Here is a 19,472-nt window from a genome sequence, read left to right as displayed (position 1 = left end):
TAATTAAATTCGGACACCCAAATGGTTTAATTTTCGAGAAGCATTTCTATTTTTTAATAATTTAATATTTATTCATGCATCGATAACATTTTATATTTTTCGAGGAATTTTTAATATTTACTCTTCATATTATATAAATAATTGTATTTTTTGAACAATCGAATGTAAGATGAAACACAAGATGGGATCTTCAAAAAAGTGAGTCATTGCACTTTTTCATATCGCTCATCTGTTTTTTAGGGAATGGAAGAGAGTCTTAAGATATTCGATTCTGTTCTCTACTGGGTATATTATAATTGATCTTGCATTCTCTCAACATCGCGAGGAAACATGATTGATTAGGAAAATATAGGCTTATACAAACACCATATAAAATGATCAGATGAGAAAATAATGCTGGGTTTGGTTTCAAAATAAGATTTTAAAATTATATTTTGATCTTGAAAAAGAGTGGTATAAATGGGGTCCACCATTTGACTTTGTATGAGTTATTTTATTTTGTTGTTGAAAAATAGTGGTATAAATGGGACCACCCTTTGACTATGTATAAGTTATTTTATTTTGTTATGGGTAGAATTAAGTTAAAGTATGATTTTTAAAAATTATATATATATATTTACGAATTGAGAATTTTCTTATTTTTATTTGAAATTTTTAGCGTCGTAATTAAATTCAGGCACCCAAATCATTTTATTTTTCAAGAAGCATTTCTATTTTTTAATAATTTAATATTTATTCATGCATCGATAATATTTTATATTTTTCGAGGAATTTTTAATATTTACTCTTCATTTTCGATGAGTAATTGGATTTTTCGAACAATCGAATGTATGATGAAACGCAAGATGAGATTTTCAAAAAAGTGAGTCTGCATTTTCATATCGCTCCTCTATTTTTGGGGAATGGAATACTCTGTTTGGTTTCAGAGTTAAAATCACAAAAATTTTAATTTTAACTTTAACTCAATATACTGCATAATAAAAATACACATTTCCCAAGTAAAAAATTTTAACTTTAACTTTAACTCAACATACTACATAACAAAAATACACGTTTCCCAAGTCAAATTTATAATCTCATCTTATTTGTCCTTTTCCACAATTAAAATCAAAGTTACTGTAATTCCGAAACCAAACGCACCGGAAGAGTCTTAAGATATTCGATTCTGTTCTCTTCTAGGTATATTATAATTGACTTTGCATTCTCTCAATGTCGCGAGGAAACATCGATTGATTAGGAAAATATAGGCTTATACAAACACCATATAAAATGATCGGATGACCCATTTGCCAATTGATTTAAAGGCTTAAGCCGCATTTATGGGTGCACCCATTGAGTCCGGAATATTTTTCCATCGCAGTGAGTAATATGCAATCGGTGATATTTGATTCTTCGATCCGAAGGGAGGGTATGATTGCAATGTGAAAGTTATGCATTTATATGAAAAATGTGTGGTTTTCGACTCATCCTCGTGCTATCCCATCAACCTCAATTTCGAGTATGCGTCGAATTTGTTTTTCAAGTACCCTCAGAAGCTATCGGAGATTCTGCTACCTAAATGAGAGGACGTGAACTTGAAGAAAATAATCGTGAGCCTTGTGTTTTGTGAACTATTTGTCGTAAGGATATTCTAAAAGAAGTCTCATCGCATCATCATGTCGTTTTGAGGCAATATATATATAGTTAGCAACCAAATGCCGATATATTTTCACAACTCTAGCCGGAAGATGATTCGAATATACACTAGAGACATACTCGAAATTCATTGGTGCTCCTACGCTACGACCACCTAATTCCGGGTTGGCTCCAGAAAAGTGGCGTTCGAAGAAAGATATGGGAAGAAGTAAACAAGTTAAATTTTGCTTTATGAAATTGAATCATCTTTCCACAAACAAGGGAAAGATTGGTTTAGATTGCGGAAGTACCATCGAGCCTTCAAAAGGATCAAGATTTCTGCATAGCAGAAAGATGTCATCATCGAGGAATGAACTATGACCACGTAACTTGAGTAAATATGAAAAAACATGAAAAAAAAAACGTTTATCGTTCAAGCTTATCGACCAAATTCAATCATCAGCAAGCTGAAACTCTCCTGCTAAGTAAAACTACAGATATACTTGACCAAGAAGCTGAACCAAACAACAATAACAAGCAAGTAGTTCCTAGATATTACTCCAAAGCTTTGTCAATCCCACAATCTATCATTAGAAGCCGAATTAAGTTGTATGAATGAAACAAATTCTACTTACCAATGATCTAAATTTCTTCGTGAAAAGGACCAACATAACCGATCGATAGAAGTATGAAGGATTAACGTAAATGGATCAAAGAGACCAGTCGAAGTGCAGAAGTTTATAATTGCCTTCATCAACTACAACTTAGCAAGCAGAGATTACAATTAGCTCATGACAATTGACGGGTTCCGAAATTAGCAGCAATTTAGCTCTATCTTTCTAGCAAGACATACTACTGGGACTGTAGAAGTTAATGATGAGTGAGTCTATCAGCTAAAATTGTCCTCAATGACCTCAAAACCAGGCGGCCCAGTTAGAGCAGGTCTTGACGCTCGAGGTCCACACCCAACTGGAAAATCCCGGACGGCATCGAACTTGCGATTCTTTTAAAGGTCATCACTTCCGCCCTGGAAAAATCTGGGGCCACCGCCGTTCAGGAAGTTGAATTGCGGTAACTCAGCGAGGGCCTCTGGAGTGCGAACTTGCAGACCATGATCAAATACATCTTTGGACGCAATATTCCGGGCAAGCACTTTGCGGCTGCCAAAATCTTCGAAGAGAGGGTGGAGGTCCCTCCAGTGTTTCCCCATATCAGCAGCCAACCCCAGCGAAGGCTTGCAGCATATCGAGTGCTCCAGCAAGTGGTATTGCCCGGGAGAACAATGATCTGTCGGGATCAGAGCAGGTCGCATCAATCTGTCGGCCCTGGCCTCCCAAAGTCTACAATCCGCGTCCACAAGCAGAGGAGAGGTCTCTGAGAAGCTCGTCCGTCTGGATGATGGCGTTGAATCCTGACCCTTCGCAAATAGCCGATCGAGCCGGGACATCCACCGCTGCACATCTTGGTACTCAGTCATGTCTTCGTCCAATAGATCGGTGATGTCAGAATACGTCAGCTGGCTCTCTTGATCGAGATATTCCCTGGAAACAGAGACACCGCCATCAAACACCCTGCCACCAAAAACATCCTCGTCCTTCACGCTGCCGATCGGTCTCGAGTATGGTACGGAATCTTGATCCACAATCGACGGCAAATCGAGGCGGGGCTTCAGGATCGTCCACCGATCCTCCTCCTCCTCTTCCTCGGGGGCCTCATCTTCGTCATCATCAGAGAGGTAAATGATGTCGGGATAGAGCGGGAGGCGCTGCTCGCGCAGGAACTCCCTGAAGACAGAATCGTCGTCGCCAAAGGGACAGTTGCGGCTGAGATCAACCATGACGTTCCGGCAACGCTTGTTAGAAACGGGCCCCGGAGGAGAATGGGTTTCTGGGTGGGGGCGTTTCAGGAGGTATCCCTCCATTGATGGGTCTGAGGATCAGTGAGCGAGAGAGAGTTGGGAGAACAGAGAAGTAGAAAGGACTCCGATAGAGAGAGAGAGAGAGAGAGAGAGAGAGAGAGAGAGAGAGTGAGAGCGGCGGATGAGAGTGATTCTTCAGATTGGGAGAACAGAGAAGTAGAAATTAAAAGGAAATCTGTGATTCGGAATAGGAAATTCGCCGACTGATGTTTCCGCTGGGAGGGACAATCGTCCGTTGCGCTGTTGAGGCTCCGATTCAAATTAGGAAATATCTTGGCCTGCAAGTAACTAAGGCAATCTGACCATTTTGATTCCGATTAGGAAATTTTCTGACCGTTGATGTCAATTAGGAAATAATTTCGTGAACTTCAAGTTATTTAGGAGATGTTTCTGATTCGGATTAGGAAATTTGTTGCCCATGCTAGTAATGTTTCCTAATTAGTCACGGAACCCGAGAATTTCCCTACTTTCAATTATTTAGGAAGGGTACTACGTTTTTTGACCGTCACATGTGCGTCAATATCGTACGTGCAGCCATTGTTGGTCTGGCGGATGCTCCAAAATAAATGAAAGAATTCATTTCCATTTATTTCCGATTCTTTTCTTTTTCCCAAACGATTTTTTTTGGGCAGATATTTATTTCCGATTCTTCAGTGACGATGTAAATCAGACCTATTTGTCAATCTATAATCTATAATACACAATGTAGAGTAGAATTGGTACATTTAGGATGTACTAAGTTTATTAATTAAAATTATTAATTTTATTATCTATACAAAAAGTGAACCAATTTTAATTTTGTTCTATAGGAAATGATTCATTATAGAAAAATCTTGAAGCTTTATATACTAAAGAATTACAAGTTTTCGTTTTAGAAATTTGCACTCGGAAATATTTTAAAGAGATGGTGTGTTTACATTTTTTTGCTCATATTAATATTTCGACAATTTAAGTATATATAGTTCAATCAATAATGTAATAGTAGCGACATTCATATGTATTATAGTTTATTCGATTATGTCTTCATACTTCATTATAGAAACTTTAAAAACATTAATAATATTTCAGGAGCGAATTTACATATGAAAGATTATCTGAATATCGCCTCTAATTTCTATTAGAATTTCTAGTATATATAAGTAAAAAGAGAATTTTGTGCATATGGTGCGGTGCATTAATATGCATAAAAATGAATTAATTAGAATATATAATAAATATATCTATAATTTAATGGTACAAGTACAATATTATACGACATTAATTATAATTTTTCATGATATAGTGGTACATGTGCAATATATGGGTTACTATAACTGTTATTAGTCCGCAGTGCAGGGAACTGTATTATGAAGAATTATAATTCACTACAAGAAATTCACTAAATGGGGATGGCTACTAGGGGTGGAAAAGTTTCAGTCTTAAATTAGAGACGGAATAGGGACGGTTCAAAGACGGAACTAGTTGAGACGAAATTTGAAATGAAATTTCTGTCTCAACATTTTAGAGATGGAAATTTTATACGGAAAACTCTGTCTCAATGTTTGGACGAATAATTCTATCCAAAAGAACCGTCCACATGCAAAGAGAAACAGACAAAAATATTGTCTATACAAATAGAGACGGAAATTTTAAGATGATGTAATCCATCTAAATATTGAGATCCATTACGTGTCCAAGGCCTTTTGTTCTTTTGGGCATCTGTTATTTTGTAGATTAGAGACATATATTTCGTCCATACATAGAAACGGAATTGAGACTAAAATTTCCATTCTTACTATATAAACAAAATTGAGACGGAAATTTCCATTCCTACTATATAGACGAAATTGAAACGGAAATAAATTGTCAAAACTATAGAGACGGAATTGAGACAAAATATCCGTCCATACCATAGAGATAGAAATTTTCGTCCCTATTCCGTCTAAAATAAGTAAACATACACAGATTTTGAGTCTTTCTTCTTCTTCCTTTTGATCCAACCCTCTTTTACCCCCACAACACTCCATATATCGACATATTCGACGAATTTAAAGCATCCATCGATCTACATCGCTCGTCTATTTTTCTTTGTCATGCAAGTCTTACCGATTCAGAGTATTCTCGATTCGGTTGAATGTTTCATCTTCAAAACCCTAGCTTAGAGATAAAAACATTGAATGTAATGAAGCTTTTACTAATTACATATAGTGATCCTTTTTACTTATTGTGAATATATAGATAATGAATATTCCTCCGTATCAATCGTAGATGTATCATGTGACTAACCCTTCTCAAGCGGGCATCTGAGAGGAATTCATTGAAGGGGTTGAGAAGTTTATTAAACCCGATTCCAATTTGGATCTATTTAAGAATAAGCGTAAGATTAGATGTCCTTGCAATCATTCGAAATGCAAAAGGCAAGTTTACATGTTATCAGATATTGAGGTTCAACTACATTTATTAAAGTAGGGATTTAAACCAGATTATTGGATTTGGACTGAACTTGGGGAGAATGCTGAAACTCATGTCAACATTGAACAACAAGATTTTTAGGATCCACTAAATAAGGTTGAAGAGACGGTTTATGATGCAGCTATGCAAGAATTCGGTCATCAATCTTAGTGGAATGACCTGAGGTTTTAGGAGACGGGGATGACCACATCGATGATGAGACCTGGAAAGAGGAGGAGCCTAACACTAATGCTAACAGATAAGCTCTTGGGGTGATTTTTGTGCCCAGACTTCATGGACTCATTGAATTTTGAGGAAAAAAAAATATTTTGGCACGAATAACTTCCATTAAGCCGGACAATTTCATTGATTCCCAAAGTACAAAAAGCATGATTTTTGGTAATCACTTCCTTAATCGGGAAATTTGAAAAGCCATATCTCGGGATCTGAGATGAGTTATGAGCACCACAAAATTCCTGAATGGATCCCTTGGCGTGTCCTATTTACCATAAAAATTTCGAGTCAATCCGAATCCCAATGAGTGGATTGCTCAATTGGCTTTGTTATGGTTGACTTTTTGAAAATAGTTGACCAATGTTTACCAACTTTGACTTTGATCGGCTTAGCTTCTCCAATTGGCGCCTTGACCGCCCTTGACCGGACTCGACCAATTTTTTATTTTCGAAATAGTGCATGCTACCAGTTTTGTACCGGTCAATCGTGACTAATGGTCAGGTCTTCCAATGGCCAAGTTTAACTTTGACTTTGACTTTGATTAAGTTTGACTATTGACCATTTTTTGACCTTTACTGACCAAATTTGACTGGGTCTCTTTTTATATGTTTTCTCTCTGTTTCTTGCCTTTTTTTTTTCCTGATATCTTGTTTTGTTACGTGCTTCTAAGCTCTATTTTGCTTAAGCTTCTTATCCGCCTCGAGTTGACTTTTCGGTCAACTTTGACTATTTTGCCCCCATCCCCCTTTTTTGTTCATATAAAATCTCCACTTCATGCTCCAGGCTAAAATGGGGTGTTTACAGTAACTTTAACGATTATGAATTGAGATTATCATATAAAAATGATATGGATGGACAAAATCAACCGTACGTAAGTTTTAACACGTGACTATTCTCCCCCCTTTCAAGAACATCGAATAAGCATAATAGTATTTTACAAATTGTGAATAAATTATGAGATGGGTAGTATTTAGTGCGCAGTCTGTGCAAAAGTAATTAATTAAATTTGAGCATAATCAGGGATACCTGAGCTCTATAATTTGAGGTTGGCTCCAAAAGAGCGATTGTTATCATCATTCATTGAAAGGACTCGAGAGAATTAATTTGAGGAATAAATTCCATGCCATTGAGCAAAAGCAGTTCAGTTAATATGACTATCACTTTCTATAGATTGAAACAAGTAACAGCAAAAGAAGTAAATAGAAATGATGCAAAGAAAGATATGTCGTCAAAATGACATGATATTTTTTTCCCCTTAACCAGCAGCCCCCAACTAATTACACCTTCGATCTGATCTCATCATCGAGCAGTAAACTACGACCAACCTCCTAACTTGAATAAGTATGAACAAATATGAATAAACGTTTATCATTCAAGTTTATAGACCAAATTCAATCATCAGCACGCTGAACTCTTCTGCTCAGTAATTCTACGGACATACACTAGACCGAGAAGCTGAACCAAACAGCAACAACAAGCAAGTACTTCCTAGATATTACTCCAAAGCGTGTAAATCCCACTATCTATCATTAGAAACTGAATGTAGTTGTATGATTTAAACAGATTCCACGTACGAATGATTTAAATTTCTTTGGGAAAAGGACCGACATCACTGATCAATGAAAGTACGAAGGAGTAGCATAAAAGGATAACAGAGACCAGACGAGATGCAAAAGAAATTTATAATTGCGTTCATTAACTACAACTTGGCGAGCAGAGATTACAATTAGCTCATGACAGGTTCAGAAATTAGCAAGGTACACTACTAGGACTGTCAAACTTGCTGAGGAGTTAGTCTATCACCTAAAATTGTCCTCAACGACCTCAAAACCAGGTGGCCTAGTTATGGAAGGTCTTGACGCTCGTGGTCCCACCCAACTGGAAAATCTCGGACGACAATGAACTTGCGATTCTTGTAAAGGTCACCACTTCCATCCTGAAGAATTTTGGGGCCGCCGATGTCGGGAAGTTCAATTGCAGTAACTCAGCAGGGGCCTCTAAAGCACCAAACGCTAAACCATGATCAAAGACATTGCTATCGCTCTCGGTTTTGGTTTTGGACGCAATATTCTAGGCGAGGACCTCGCGGTTGTCAAAATCTTCGAGGAGAGTGCAGAGGTCCCTCCAATTTTTTCCCATATCAGCAGCCAACCTCAACCAAGGCTTGTAGTATCTCGAGTGCTCCATTAACTGCTATTGCTCGGGAGTACAATGATCTATTAGGAACAGAGCAGGTCGCATCTGTTGGCTCCGGCCTCGTCACATCTGCAATCCACATTCATAAGTAGAGGAGAGGTCTTTGAGAGGTTGATCAGTCTAGGTGATGGCGTGGAATCTTGACCCTTCATAAATAGTAGATCAAGTAGGGACATCCACCGCTCCACATCTTGATACTCAGTCATGTCTTGTCAGATATATTGGTGATGTCAGAATTGTAGAGCGAGTTAATCCCGCATGAAAAAAAATGAACAAATATCCATGAGTGTATATAAGATTTGGGTATTACCGCTTATATCTTGAGTTTTCAAGTAGATATAGGCCAGGTACGTATAAGCTAAATGGGAACTCTATAAGAATATGTCGGCAACCTCAGCTGGTGATCAACCATGACGTTCTGGCAAGTGGCAACACTTGTTAGAAACGGGCACCATATGCGAATGAGTTTCTGGGTGGCGGCGTTTCAAGAGCTATCCCTCCATTGATGGGTGTGAGGATCAGCGAGTGAGATTGGGAGAACAGAGAAGAAGAAAGGAATCCGATAGAGAGAGTTAGTAATTGCGTGGGAACAATTGGTTTGTGGCCATGCAACATATAAAGATATATAATACATATAGAGATAAATGTATCTTCCCAAAAAATATATATATATTTGTATTATGAGACTTTATTTAGTTTATTTGACATTTTTCTCATAATATACTTTTCTTGCGACGAAATTTCATCCATAGCAAGAGAATTTAAGACAGCATACAAAATTTTCTCTTTAAATTTTATTTGATCAAGTAAAAAACCCAGAAAAAAGAAGACCATTTGAAGCCACGATTTATGTATCAATACGAGATAAGCAGAATTAAATAGCTTGTAACTCAATCTCCATTGTTCTTGGCACGCGGTCTGCAACCTCTAGGAAAATCTCGAACCACATTGAATAGAGGAAGGTCAGTGAAAATCGAACACTGCAGGAAGTCCTCGACATAATTCTCATCAAAAACCCAATCACCCGTTGTCCTTGCAGTGTTCATCGCCATTGTACTCGTTATCACCTTCTTTGGTCTGATCAACCTCGACTTGAGCGGTTTGCTTGACCAGTTGGAAGCACTCGATGATCCGTCGTCTTGGAAATTGCGCCCTCTGAGAGTGCTTGGATGTCAATGCTCCCAATCGAGGGCTTGAGGGTGTCCTCCACCAAGTAGTAGTTTTCATCTGTGCACTCGTCCAAGTTCATCTCCCGGTAATGATTGTCGTTATTCTTGCTAGGAGGGTACAGGAATGTCGTCTCGCAGGGTCGGTATAAAGCACATGATATTCTACCTCAACCACGGTCGCCAAGGGTTGGATGTCTGTCGTCACAAAGTGGAGCACCCCATCGATATAAACCATATCATTAGCATCCCAACGCTAGTCAACGACTCGACGCCTTCCTCGACATACTAATGCATGGAGTAGGTGAATGGAGGTTTTGAACTGCTGTTGCTCTCTCATTGATCAGATTTTCCGATTGCGAGTAGAAGTGGCAAACAAAGGAGATAGAAGGGAGTTAGAGGGAACATCAAGAAATTAGCAATAACTTAGCATGCTAGGTACTGTGTGTATCAATATATATAAGAAATATCAATAATAATGAAAAGGAATCAAAAGATGATGTAGCGCAGTGGCGTAAACTCTTGCTTGAAGTTCTAGGTTCGATACTCAATGGAGTTACATGTGTCATTTTATATATATGATAGGATTTTTATTTCATTATACTAGGTTCATGGCCCTCTTATGTAACCAAAAATAAAAAATAAAAAATATAATGTAAGATTAGAAAGGTCAATGCCTTAATAAATACTATATGTAAGGAAAATATAAATTCTATGTTTGATATATATGATAATGCATCAAATGCAAAAATTTAATAGAATATTGAAAGAAAATAAGTATATGAAAAACTATTTAACATAATCTGCAATTTTATTTTAAAATAAATTTATATAAAAAAAGAACAAAGTTTAGACAATGCTAAAATTATGAAATTTTAAAGAATTTACAATTATCATTCTTTCATCAAATATAAACTAATGATTTTTAATTTAAAATTATTTTCATAGATACGAGATTGATAATTGAAATGATATATATGTATATGGATTTATGACATAAACTCTTTATTTATGAATTGAATAAATAAACCTTTTGTATATCAATATAAAATGTAAATTCATATTATTTATTATTTTCATACTGAACTTCTTACGATAAAATTTCCTTCACAAAAACCATGCAAAGCAATGGTTTAATAACCTAGGATATATATATATATATATAAGTTGCCACCATTGCATTAAAAAGGGGTAGAAAAGAAAATGTCAAAATAATATAAGGATAAAGTGGTAAAATCAATACTAATTCATATGTTAATATACTATATATACTATAAAGAATATATTTTCAAAAGTATGAAAAATATTTCATTCATTTATTATCATATCGTTAAAAAATAAATATATTCATCATTTAAGAAAATAAATAATCATTTGTGCTTATATAAACTGAAAATTGACTTAAAAAGATTCAAGCATTATTGCTAATCTTATGAAAGGTTAACTAAGTAAAACTCTCATCCAAGTGACTGAGTAATTTTATCTAAAAGTGTTTAAATTTATAAAAATTAAAATATGGAATATTAGTTAAATATAAGGCGCACAAGCAAATAATGATATTTAAAAATTTTGATAGAATCTAAAGCCTTGTTTGGACTCCGGGTTAAAAAAATTTAACTTTAATTTTAACTTTAACTCAACACACTACACAATAAAAATACACATTTCCTAAGTCAAAAATTTTAACTTTAACTTTAACTCAACACACTACACAACAAAAACTCACGTTTTCCAAGTCAAATTTATAATCCCATTTCATTTGTCCTTTTTCACAATCAAAATTAAAATCAAAATCAAAATCAAAATTACTTTAACTCTGAAACCAAACGCATCGTAAGATTCTTATTATTTCATAAAAATAATAGTAACGATATTATCTAAGAGTATTCAAATTTTAAATTAATTTTTCTTAAAAATTAATTTGATAACGGAAATGTTGTATATTACATAAATTCCTTATTTAAGAACTTTTTATATATTTAATATATATTCTTCTATTATAAGTTTGAATTTACTGCATAACATTTTAAATGCTAATATAAATTATTAATTCAAACATATTCTTATTTTTATATTTGAACTTTTATCATTATATTTTCTTCATAAAATTCGTGCAACGCAAGGGTCCAACAAATTAGCTAGATATTATTTGTTACTTAAAATGAGAGGACATATTATAATGATATAGTTTAATAGATATGTTCGAGCATAATTAATAGTATGTGACTTGGGATGAAGGCGAGGTCTGATAGCCCCACAAGGACTAATACTATGGCCGAACCCAATGAACCAATTAATAGGGGCTTGGCAAAGTCGTCAGTTCAAGCCCAAAGCAATATGAGTCAAAAGCTGGACAATTGATCCAATTCATGCAGTAGACCATGTTCATTATATTCCTTTTCTTTTGTTTTTTCGATTACAAAAGCATTTTGATTCTTACTTATATGGCTAGCCTAAGTTGAAACTAACATAAAGAATGAGAAATAAAGTTTAATGTAGTGAAATGGACACACAATTTAGATCATAAAATTCTAATTTTCAATTCTAACAAGTGAGACATTGAGGGTCCGGAACGAGTTATAAGAAACATATTGATTACTTAAATTCATATATAAAATTTGAGGAACAAGCTGTACATTAATTTTTTACAATATGTTTTATATGTGCCCTCCTTTTTGGGAGTAGAAGAACTAATCAAAGGTTAAAAGAAAGGGGTAATAACGTCATATATCTCATGATTTGACACTTTTCTTAAATCAATTCCACGGTATAAAAATCTCCCCACAATAATAACATAATATACGATGCCTTGTTATACCCCTTTCTTGTGTATAGGTAATATATAATTAGTAGAATATTGTCTAATTTAGTACATATATTAACTCATGTATCCCTTCCAATCATTTCGTTTGTGTGACAATTTGTTTGGTAACGTTATCACTTTGTGAAATCATAGGGCCGTGATTCGTTAGGAAGTCACTGCTAATTATTTCTCTTTATCCCTCTTTCATATTGTAGACATTGCAACGTGCTCTTGCTATTTCTAAATTAATCCTTCTGACATGATAAGCCTGAAAAGGAAGAAGCCGGACAACCTAAAGGAGGACCATTGCAAAATTATTAAGTTTTGCTTGCACTCTACTCTTAACATGTTCTTCAAATTCGTGGTTTGGGTTCTTCCTTCATGTATCTGGGCCATTACCTGTAGATGAGACAATTCCGTCCTTTTTGACGTAGCTTGTGCAAATAGTTCCTAATCAATCTGTCTTCTGCATTTGCCAGTAAAATTCATTCATAAGATCGAACAGTTTTCTCGAGAAAGAACCATGATGATTCTATATTTTTTTGTCAAAGGAGAAAGTTTATTAAGAAATTACTCGATGATTCTATATTTTTTTGTCGCATGACATAAGGAAACAATAATAAGTTGCAAAATGAATGAACTGTTTTTAAACATACCAATAGTAGCCCATGAATTTATAGTAATAAAAAAATTCTCTCGATTCATTCTCGTCGTATATTATTGTGAGCAAAGATCATTTAAGATTTTCATACAATGAAGCATGTATGGTCCCAGTAACTCGCTCATAGAAAGATATGAGATTTGAAACGATGTGCCGAAATTTGATTATTTGGTACACCACCTAACATTTTAAAAGAAGAAATTTCTTGCAATTCTAAATTGGGCATGCTCGTAAACCATACTATAAAATTCATTATGTTCACCGACCCTCTAATGAGAATAAAATGGGATTTTACCAAACTTTTTATACTATAATATAATTTCCAAAAGGCATACTAGCGAATAAAATATTTCATAGTATCAGCTCCCCACCCCCACACACAACCCCACCCCCCCTCTCCTATTTTAGCTATGCTATTTGTGTCTTTCAGTTGCCCGCATGAGAGTGACTTTAGACGCTTAGGCTTGCTTAATACATTCTTTTTTGATAGGCTGCTTAATACATTCTTTATATATTAATTAACGATTATCTAGCGGCTAAGTTCGGCGCATATTCAGCGAGGACCAATACATTTTGCCCGTGGTGTGTTCCCATCACTCAATTAATTATTGATTGTCGGTAATGTAAAGATCAGAATACTCCTAATTCTATAGGCCACTTTTTATGTACGTTGTGATGTGAGCCTCACAACGGCCTATTACTTTCTTTTTTTGTTTTTGTTGCTTGAAAGCCTATTACTTTTTTTAAAATATACTAAAATTCATCAAAATCTCAGTTCGCCCCTCAATTTCCATGCGGCAAACGATTGCTCTAGAACTGATTGTAAAAGGCACTTTTAAATGGATGACGGTACCTGAAATAGTCCTGCTGGAATTTGTGATTTGATATTTATTCATTCACATGTATGATTTATGGGCATTTGGTTTTCAAGTAAATTCATTTTATTTAGGAAGATTACACCACTGGTCCTCTATATTTGATCAAGTGTTCAGTTTCTCCCTTATTGTTTACTTTTTGGTTCAATTACGTCCTATATGTTAAAACATTGTTTTTACTTGGTCTGTTTCTCAATCAGACTGTATCATTAACGATACTCTCCTTATAAGAAGGTCTATGAGAGTTTGATGGGTTAGTTATTTGACATGTACATACTCTAATGATTTGTTAAATCATATTGAAAAAATTCAATTAAATATTTAGCATTTACAGATATAGATGACTGAATGAAATATGTTGTTACTAACTCTTGTATTTTCCATACATTTTATATGAGGTGTTTTTTTTCTCCTAATTCTCCCAATTTTTCGATCCGAATTAGCATGCTCCTCCATTAATCACAACAAGGATCAAGGTACAAGCCCAAAGGCCAAATTAGTACAAGGCAGAAGCCCAAAACAAGAGCACACAGGCCCATAGAAGGCTTAAAGCCCAATTAATACAGTCCAATACAATCACAAATCAAGAAATACACCATAATCTATCGAGGAATCACTTCCCATTCAGTCAATAACTTCTTCTAAGCCTCTATAGTAATCTTTCGGCCTTTAATTCCCGAGATTCTTCCTTGAATAGAGCTGCAAACTGCCTCAAGAATTCTCTACTTTGATGGACTCTCCATTTGGAAGGTGGCCAGGTTCCTTTCTCTCCAAACAAAATATATAAAGGTATGTGATACCAGCTCGAAGAGCATTATCTGCACTGCTTTCGCCTAGAAATTTCTAGCTGCCCAATTCTCTGCTCCAATCACTTACATTCCTTCTTGTACCACACTTTTGCAGAATAACTTTCCATAAGTCTCCACAAATGAACAATCAAAGAAGATACGGCTCCTGCTTTCCAATCCTCCTTCACAAAGCTTGCAGGTAGAGTCTTCAATGGAATTTCATCATTTAACTTGATCCATAGTACTCAACCTATCATTAATAAGAAGCCAACTGACAAAGCAATGCCTAGCTATACAAGGATTAAACTAAACAAGCTTATACCAGAAAACTTTACCGCTCTTCTTTCTCAACTCATTTCAAGCACCAAAAATAGAAAACCTCTCATTTTTACCACTCCAATAAACATCATCTCTATTATCAGACATGAGTTGTATTGAGGATGAGTTTCTAAATCTTCCTCCTTCTTTCCCCGTACACTCTTTATGAATCCAGGTAGTGGTATTAAGAGCAATATCTACAGTAGCATTAGCAGGAATTCCATATAGGGAACCAGCGCTAATAAATGGACATCCATCAGCCCAGTTGTCATACCAAAAGTATATTGAATTGCCATCACCTACTTTATGCCTTATGAAAGGGTATATAGTTGATCTGATCTTGAGAAGCTTTCTGCGGGCATAAGAACAACAATTTGGAGCTTTTAAACTCTAGAAAATTCCCTTTAATAATATAGGATTCAACTCATGCAATCCATAAGGAACTAGCCTTCTTGAAGAGTAGCCATATCAGCTTTGTGTTGCAGGAGAGATTCCAAGCATAGAGACCCTCAGTCCTCCTTCATTCTTTAGAAGACACACAACCTCCCAGTTCACCTTAACACCTCTTCCATCACCATCCTTACCTTTCCAAAGGAATGCTTTACATTTCTGGTCCACCTTTTTGAACTTTCTTTGGTCAAACAAAAGCAGTGCAACATAAGTTCACCGAAGAGTGTATCACCGAGTTGATAAGCTGAAGCTTTCCAGCATATGACAATTTCCTCACTGCCCAGCTATCAATGCGACTGGTAACCTTATCAATGAGAGGCTTATAGTCCTTATCAGTGAGCCTTCCTGCAATTAGAGCCACCCCTAAGTATCTAACAAGTAAGGATCCTTTCCTAAAACCACTCAATTCAAGAACATCCTTCACTGTTTGAGAACTCACTCCAGTGCAGTAATCAGGGTTTAGCCTTAGACTAGGCATATTATAAAACATCTAAAAAATAGCAAGAACTGTCTTTTTGGAGTTAGGCTCACCCTTCATGAAAACCATCAAGTCATCCGCATACCCAAGATGGGTTAGTTGTATCCTTTAACAATGAGAATGATAAGCAATTAGTCCATCAACAACAACTTTATTGAGTAATTTAGAGAGGACTTCAATAGCCATTACAAACAGGTAAGGGGACAAGGGGTCACCCTGCCTAAGTCCTTTATATCCTTGAAAGTATCCTTCTAAACCTCAATTTAGAAGAACAAAATATTGTGCACCGGTAACACATTCAAATATCCAATTAGTGAAGAATTCAAGGACACCAATAGCACAAAAAATATTCCTCAAGAAGCCACAATCCACTGAATCAAATGCTTTCATTATATCAGCCTTAATAGCACAATGAAGACTTATCAACTTCTGACTATAATCCCTTTACCAGTTCATGAGCAACCATAATATTATCACCCATATACCTTCCACTCACAAAGGCACACTGGTTGGGAGAGATAAAATGAGGCAGTGCACACTTTAGACGATTTGCAGGAACCTTAGTAATGCACTTATAAAGAACATTACAACAAGAGATAGGTCTATACTCATACATCTTTGAGGGACAAGGAACTTTAGGAACAAGGGTTATGCCAGTGCTGTTAACTTCTTGAAGGAGTTTCCCACTAGCAAAAAAAACTTTTAATGGCAAAAAGAACATCCTTTCCCACTATATCCCAAGAGGTTTTGAAGAAATGAGAGTTGTAACCATCAGGGCCTAGAGCCCTATCACCATCAATGCTCCAAAGGGCATCCTTTATCTCGATATCGGTAACAGGTTAAGAAAGTACAATTGAATGCTCCTCATATAGAGTAAAATTCTTAATATTAGATAGAATGGAGGGCTCAGTACCTAAAACAGGGGATCCTTTGAGCCCAATAGTCTTTGATAGAAATCCACCGCTTCTTTGGAAATGTTCTCAAGATTCTCTAGACTAGAACCATCGTCAGTAAAAAGGAGCTTAAGAGTATGCTTAGATCTTCAAACTTTGATAATCTTGTGAAAGTAGCTAATATTTTGGTCTCCCAAAGAAAGCCATCTCACCCTAGCTTTTTGCTTATAAAAACTCTCTTCAACACTCCTCAACTAAGCATATGAGAGACTCAATTCTTACTCAGCAGCTAGAACATTGGAGGAGTAATTTCCAATTGTCTTGATCGTGGGATATCATTGAGAAATAGGAATCCATGTTATGAAAAGATTTCCTGCGATTATATCTAGTATGGAATAAGTCAATCATCCACTTTGGTATCTTATTGAACAAAAATGGTGATATTGTTCCTCCATTGATCAATAATTTCGATTTTCCCATTCAAGATTTTAGATTGAATATCATTCAGTTTGCATTCTGCTTCTTTAACTTTAGTAGAGATATCAACATAGTTCTCCATATTGAAATCCTTTAGCCTCCTCTTCAACAACTTAAGACTCTTGCAGAGAACATACATAGGGGTACCTCGAGAGTCCCTAGTCCAACTACTTTTGAGCAGCTATTCATACTTTGAGCAAGAGGTCCAAAAGTTGAAGAACTTGAAAGAATTCTTTGTGACAACCTTTTGAGTAAAAGCATATCAGAAATCATATGGGGAAGAAATCCCATCAATGAATTGGGAAAGTGAGTATGCCAATGCTCATTTACAAGCACTCTATCCAGCTTCCTTGCAATGAATCCCTCTGCTCGTTTGTTGGACCAAGTAAAGAAGTTACCAACCCAAGGATGGTCATGCAACTCAGAATCAATTAACAAATCTCTGAATTCCTCCATACCATACAGATCACTTATATCTCTGTTACTATCTTCCTCCTCATTCTTTACAATATTGAAATCTCCTATGATGAACCAAGGAGATGATCCCACCAAACCCCTCAGACCTCTTATAGAATCCCACAACCTGCCTCTATCAATCACAGAATTTGCAGCCTAAACTACAGACAACCAGAAGGCAAATGAGGAATCAATTCTCACAGGACAATGAACAATTTGGTCAGTCTCCTCCACAACAGTTTCTTCCACTGTGTCATCAGAAAATATCCATACTCTCCCCAAATGATGATGAGAGTAGTTGTGGACCATAGACCAATTTTGGAATGAGCTATCAAGAATCTTCTGCATGTTTCTTTCCTACACAGGAGTCTCCCAAATACAAAAAACTTTGATCTTACACTCAGCAACCAATCTACGCACCTCTTGGTGCTTTAGGGGATTGTTAAATCCCCTAACATTCCAAGTAAAGATCTTAGTCATCGAGAAGAGGAGGGGAGAGATTTACCACTGGTTAGGGGACCAGTTAACTCTTTTCATCCTTTCTTAGCTCTTCTCTGATTTTGGGTAATATTGCTCATCATCTCATTAAAAGCATTGCTACCCTCCTTTGTTGCCTAGGAGACAGCGGAGACACTTGGGTGGCCTGACTCTTCTCTGTGGTGTGATCAAGTACAGCATAATAACTCGGGGATACCACTGCTGGAACCACAGACTTAGAATTAGAACCAGGTCCAGCCTTCTTGATAGTTCCTTGTTTAGTTTTAGTAACATTTGGGTCAGGTGATTTCATCTTCTGGGGGCTCTTTGAAACAATTATGCTAGCATTCTCTTCAATTTTACTATTACTTCCCCCGTCAGTACTACTTTTCTGCTTATCATCAGCACCAGGGATCACTTCAACCTCCTGCAGCTTCTCCGCCGGTACTTCTTTACGAACCCATATTTGCTGCCTTCATCGTACGCTGCCTCCCTGCCCAGGGATACTCAACCAACACCTTAGCTATTTTGCCATCCTCCAATATAACATCAATATCTTCAGGGTGATTATCCACAGAGCTAAGGTCAACAAAAACTCTAGCAGAACGGCAACTAGCAATATGCTTAGCAGTTTTTTTTCTAAACAGAGAGGATTCACTGTATCACTAGCAGTTTTGCTTTGACAATTTTATTGTGTTTGTGTCAGTTATTTCAAGTGTTTAGCATATACATACATATGTACATACGACTATTATAAGTTCAAATCCATCCTCTAACTTATAATTATTACGTATGATAGAAATTTTCGATCTTACACAAAGTAATCAATTTTGAAATACTTGTCCCTAGTTCTCATATATATTACCAAGGAAGTGCTCAGCATGTAGGTTAATTGCTTTATAGATTCAAATATTAACTTTGCATTTAAACGACGAAGTGGCCCCTTTTTCCTAACCAAAAAAAAAAAAAAACAGCAACGAAGTGTGGGCTCGATGAATTGCTTAGCTAATTTTGACTTTGTTGAATAATATTCTCGTTATGATGTATATTTCAGTTTCAAGCTGCTTATTAAATATACATCAACCCTATGCATAAGAGAGTTCATAATCGAAATCCTATCCCCAATTCAGTATTATTTCTGAGAACTTCGGTGACACTATACAATTGCTCGTGTACGATTGCCAAACAAGTTTTTCTTTTTCAAATGTTAGAATAAGAAATTATATGCAAGAGCAACT

Source organism: Punica granatum, chromosome 2, assembly GCF_007655135.1.
Source record: "Punica granatum isolate Tunisia-2019 chromosome 2, ASM765513v2, whole genome shotgun sequence".
Classification (NCBI taxonomy): Eukaryota; Viridiplantae; Streptophyta; class Magnoliopsida; order Myrtales; family Lythraceae; genus Punica; species Punica granatum.
The sequence above is the reverse complement of the archived record's forward strand: the minus strand, read 5'-3'. Positions refer to the sequence as shown.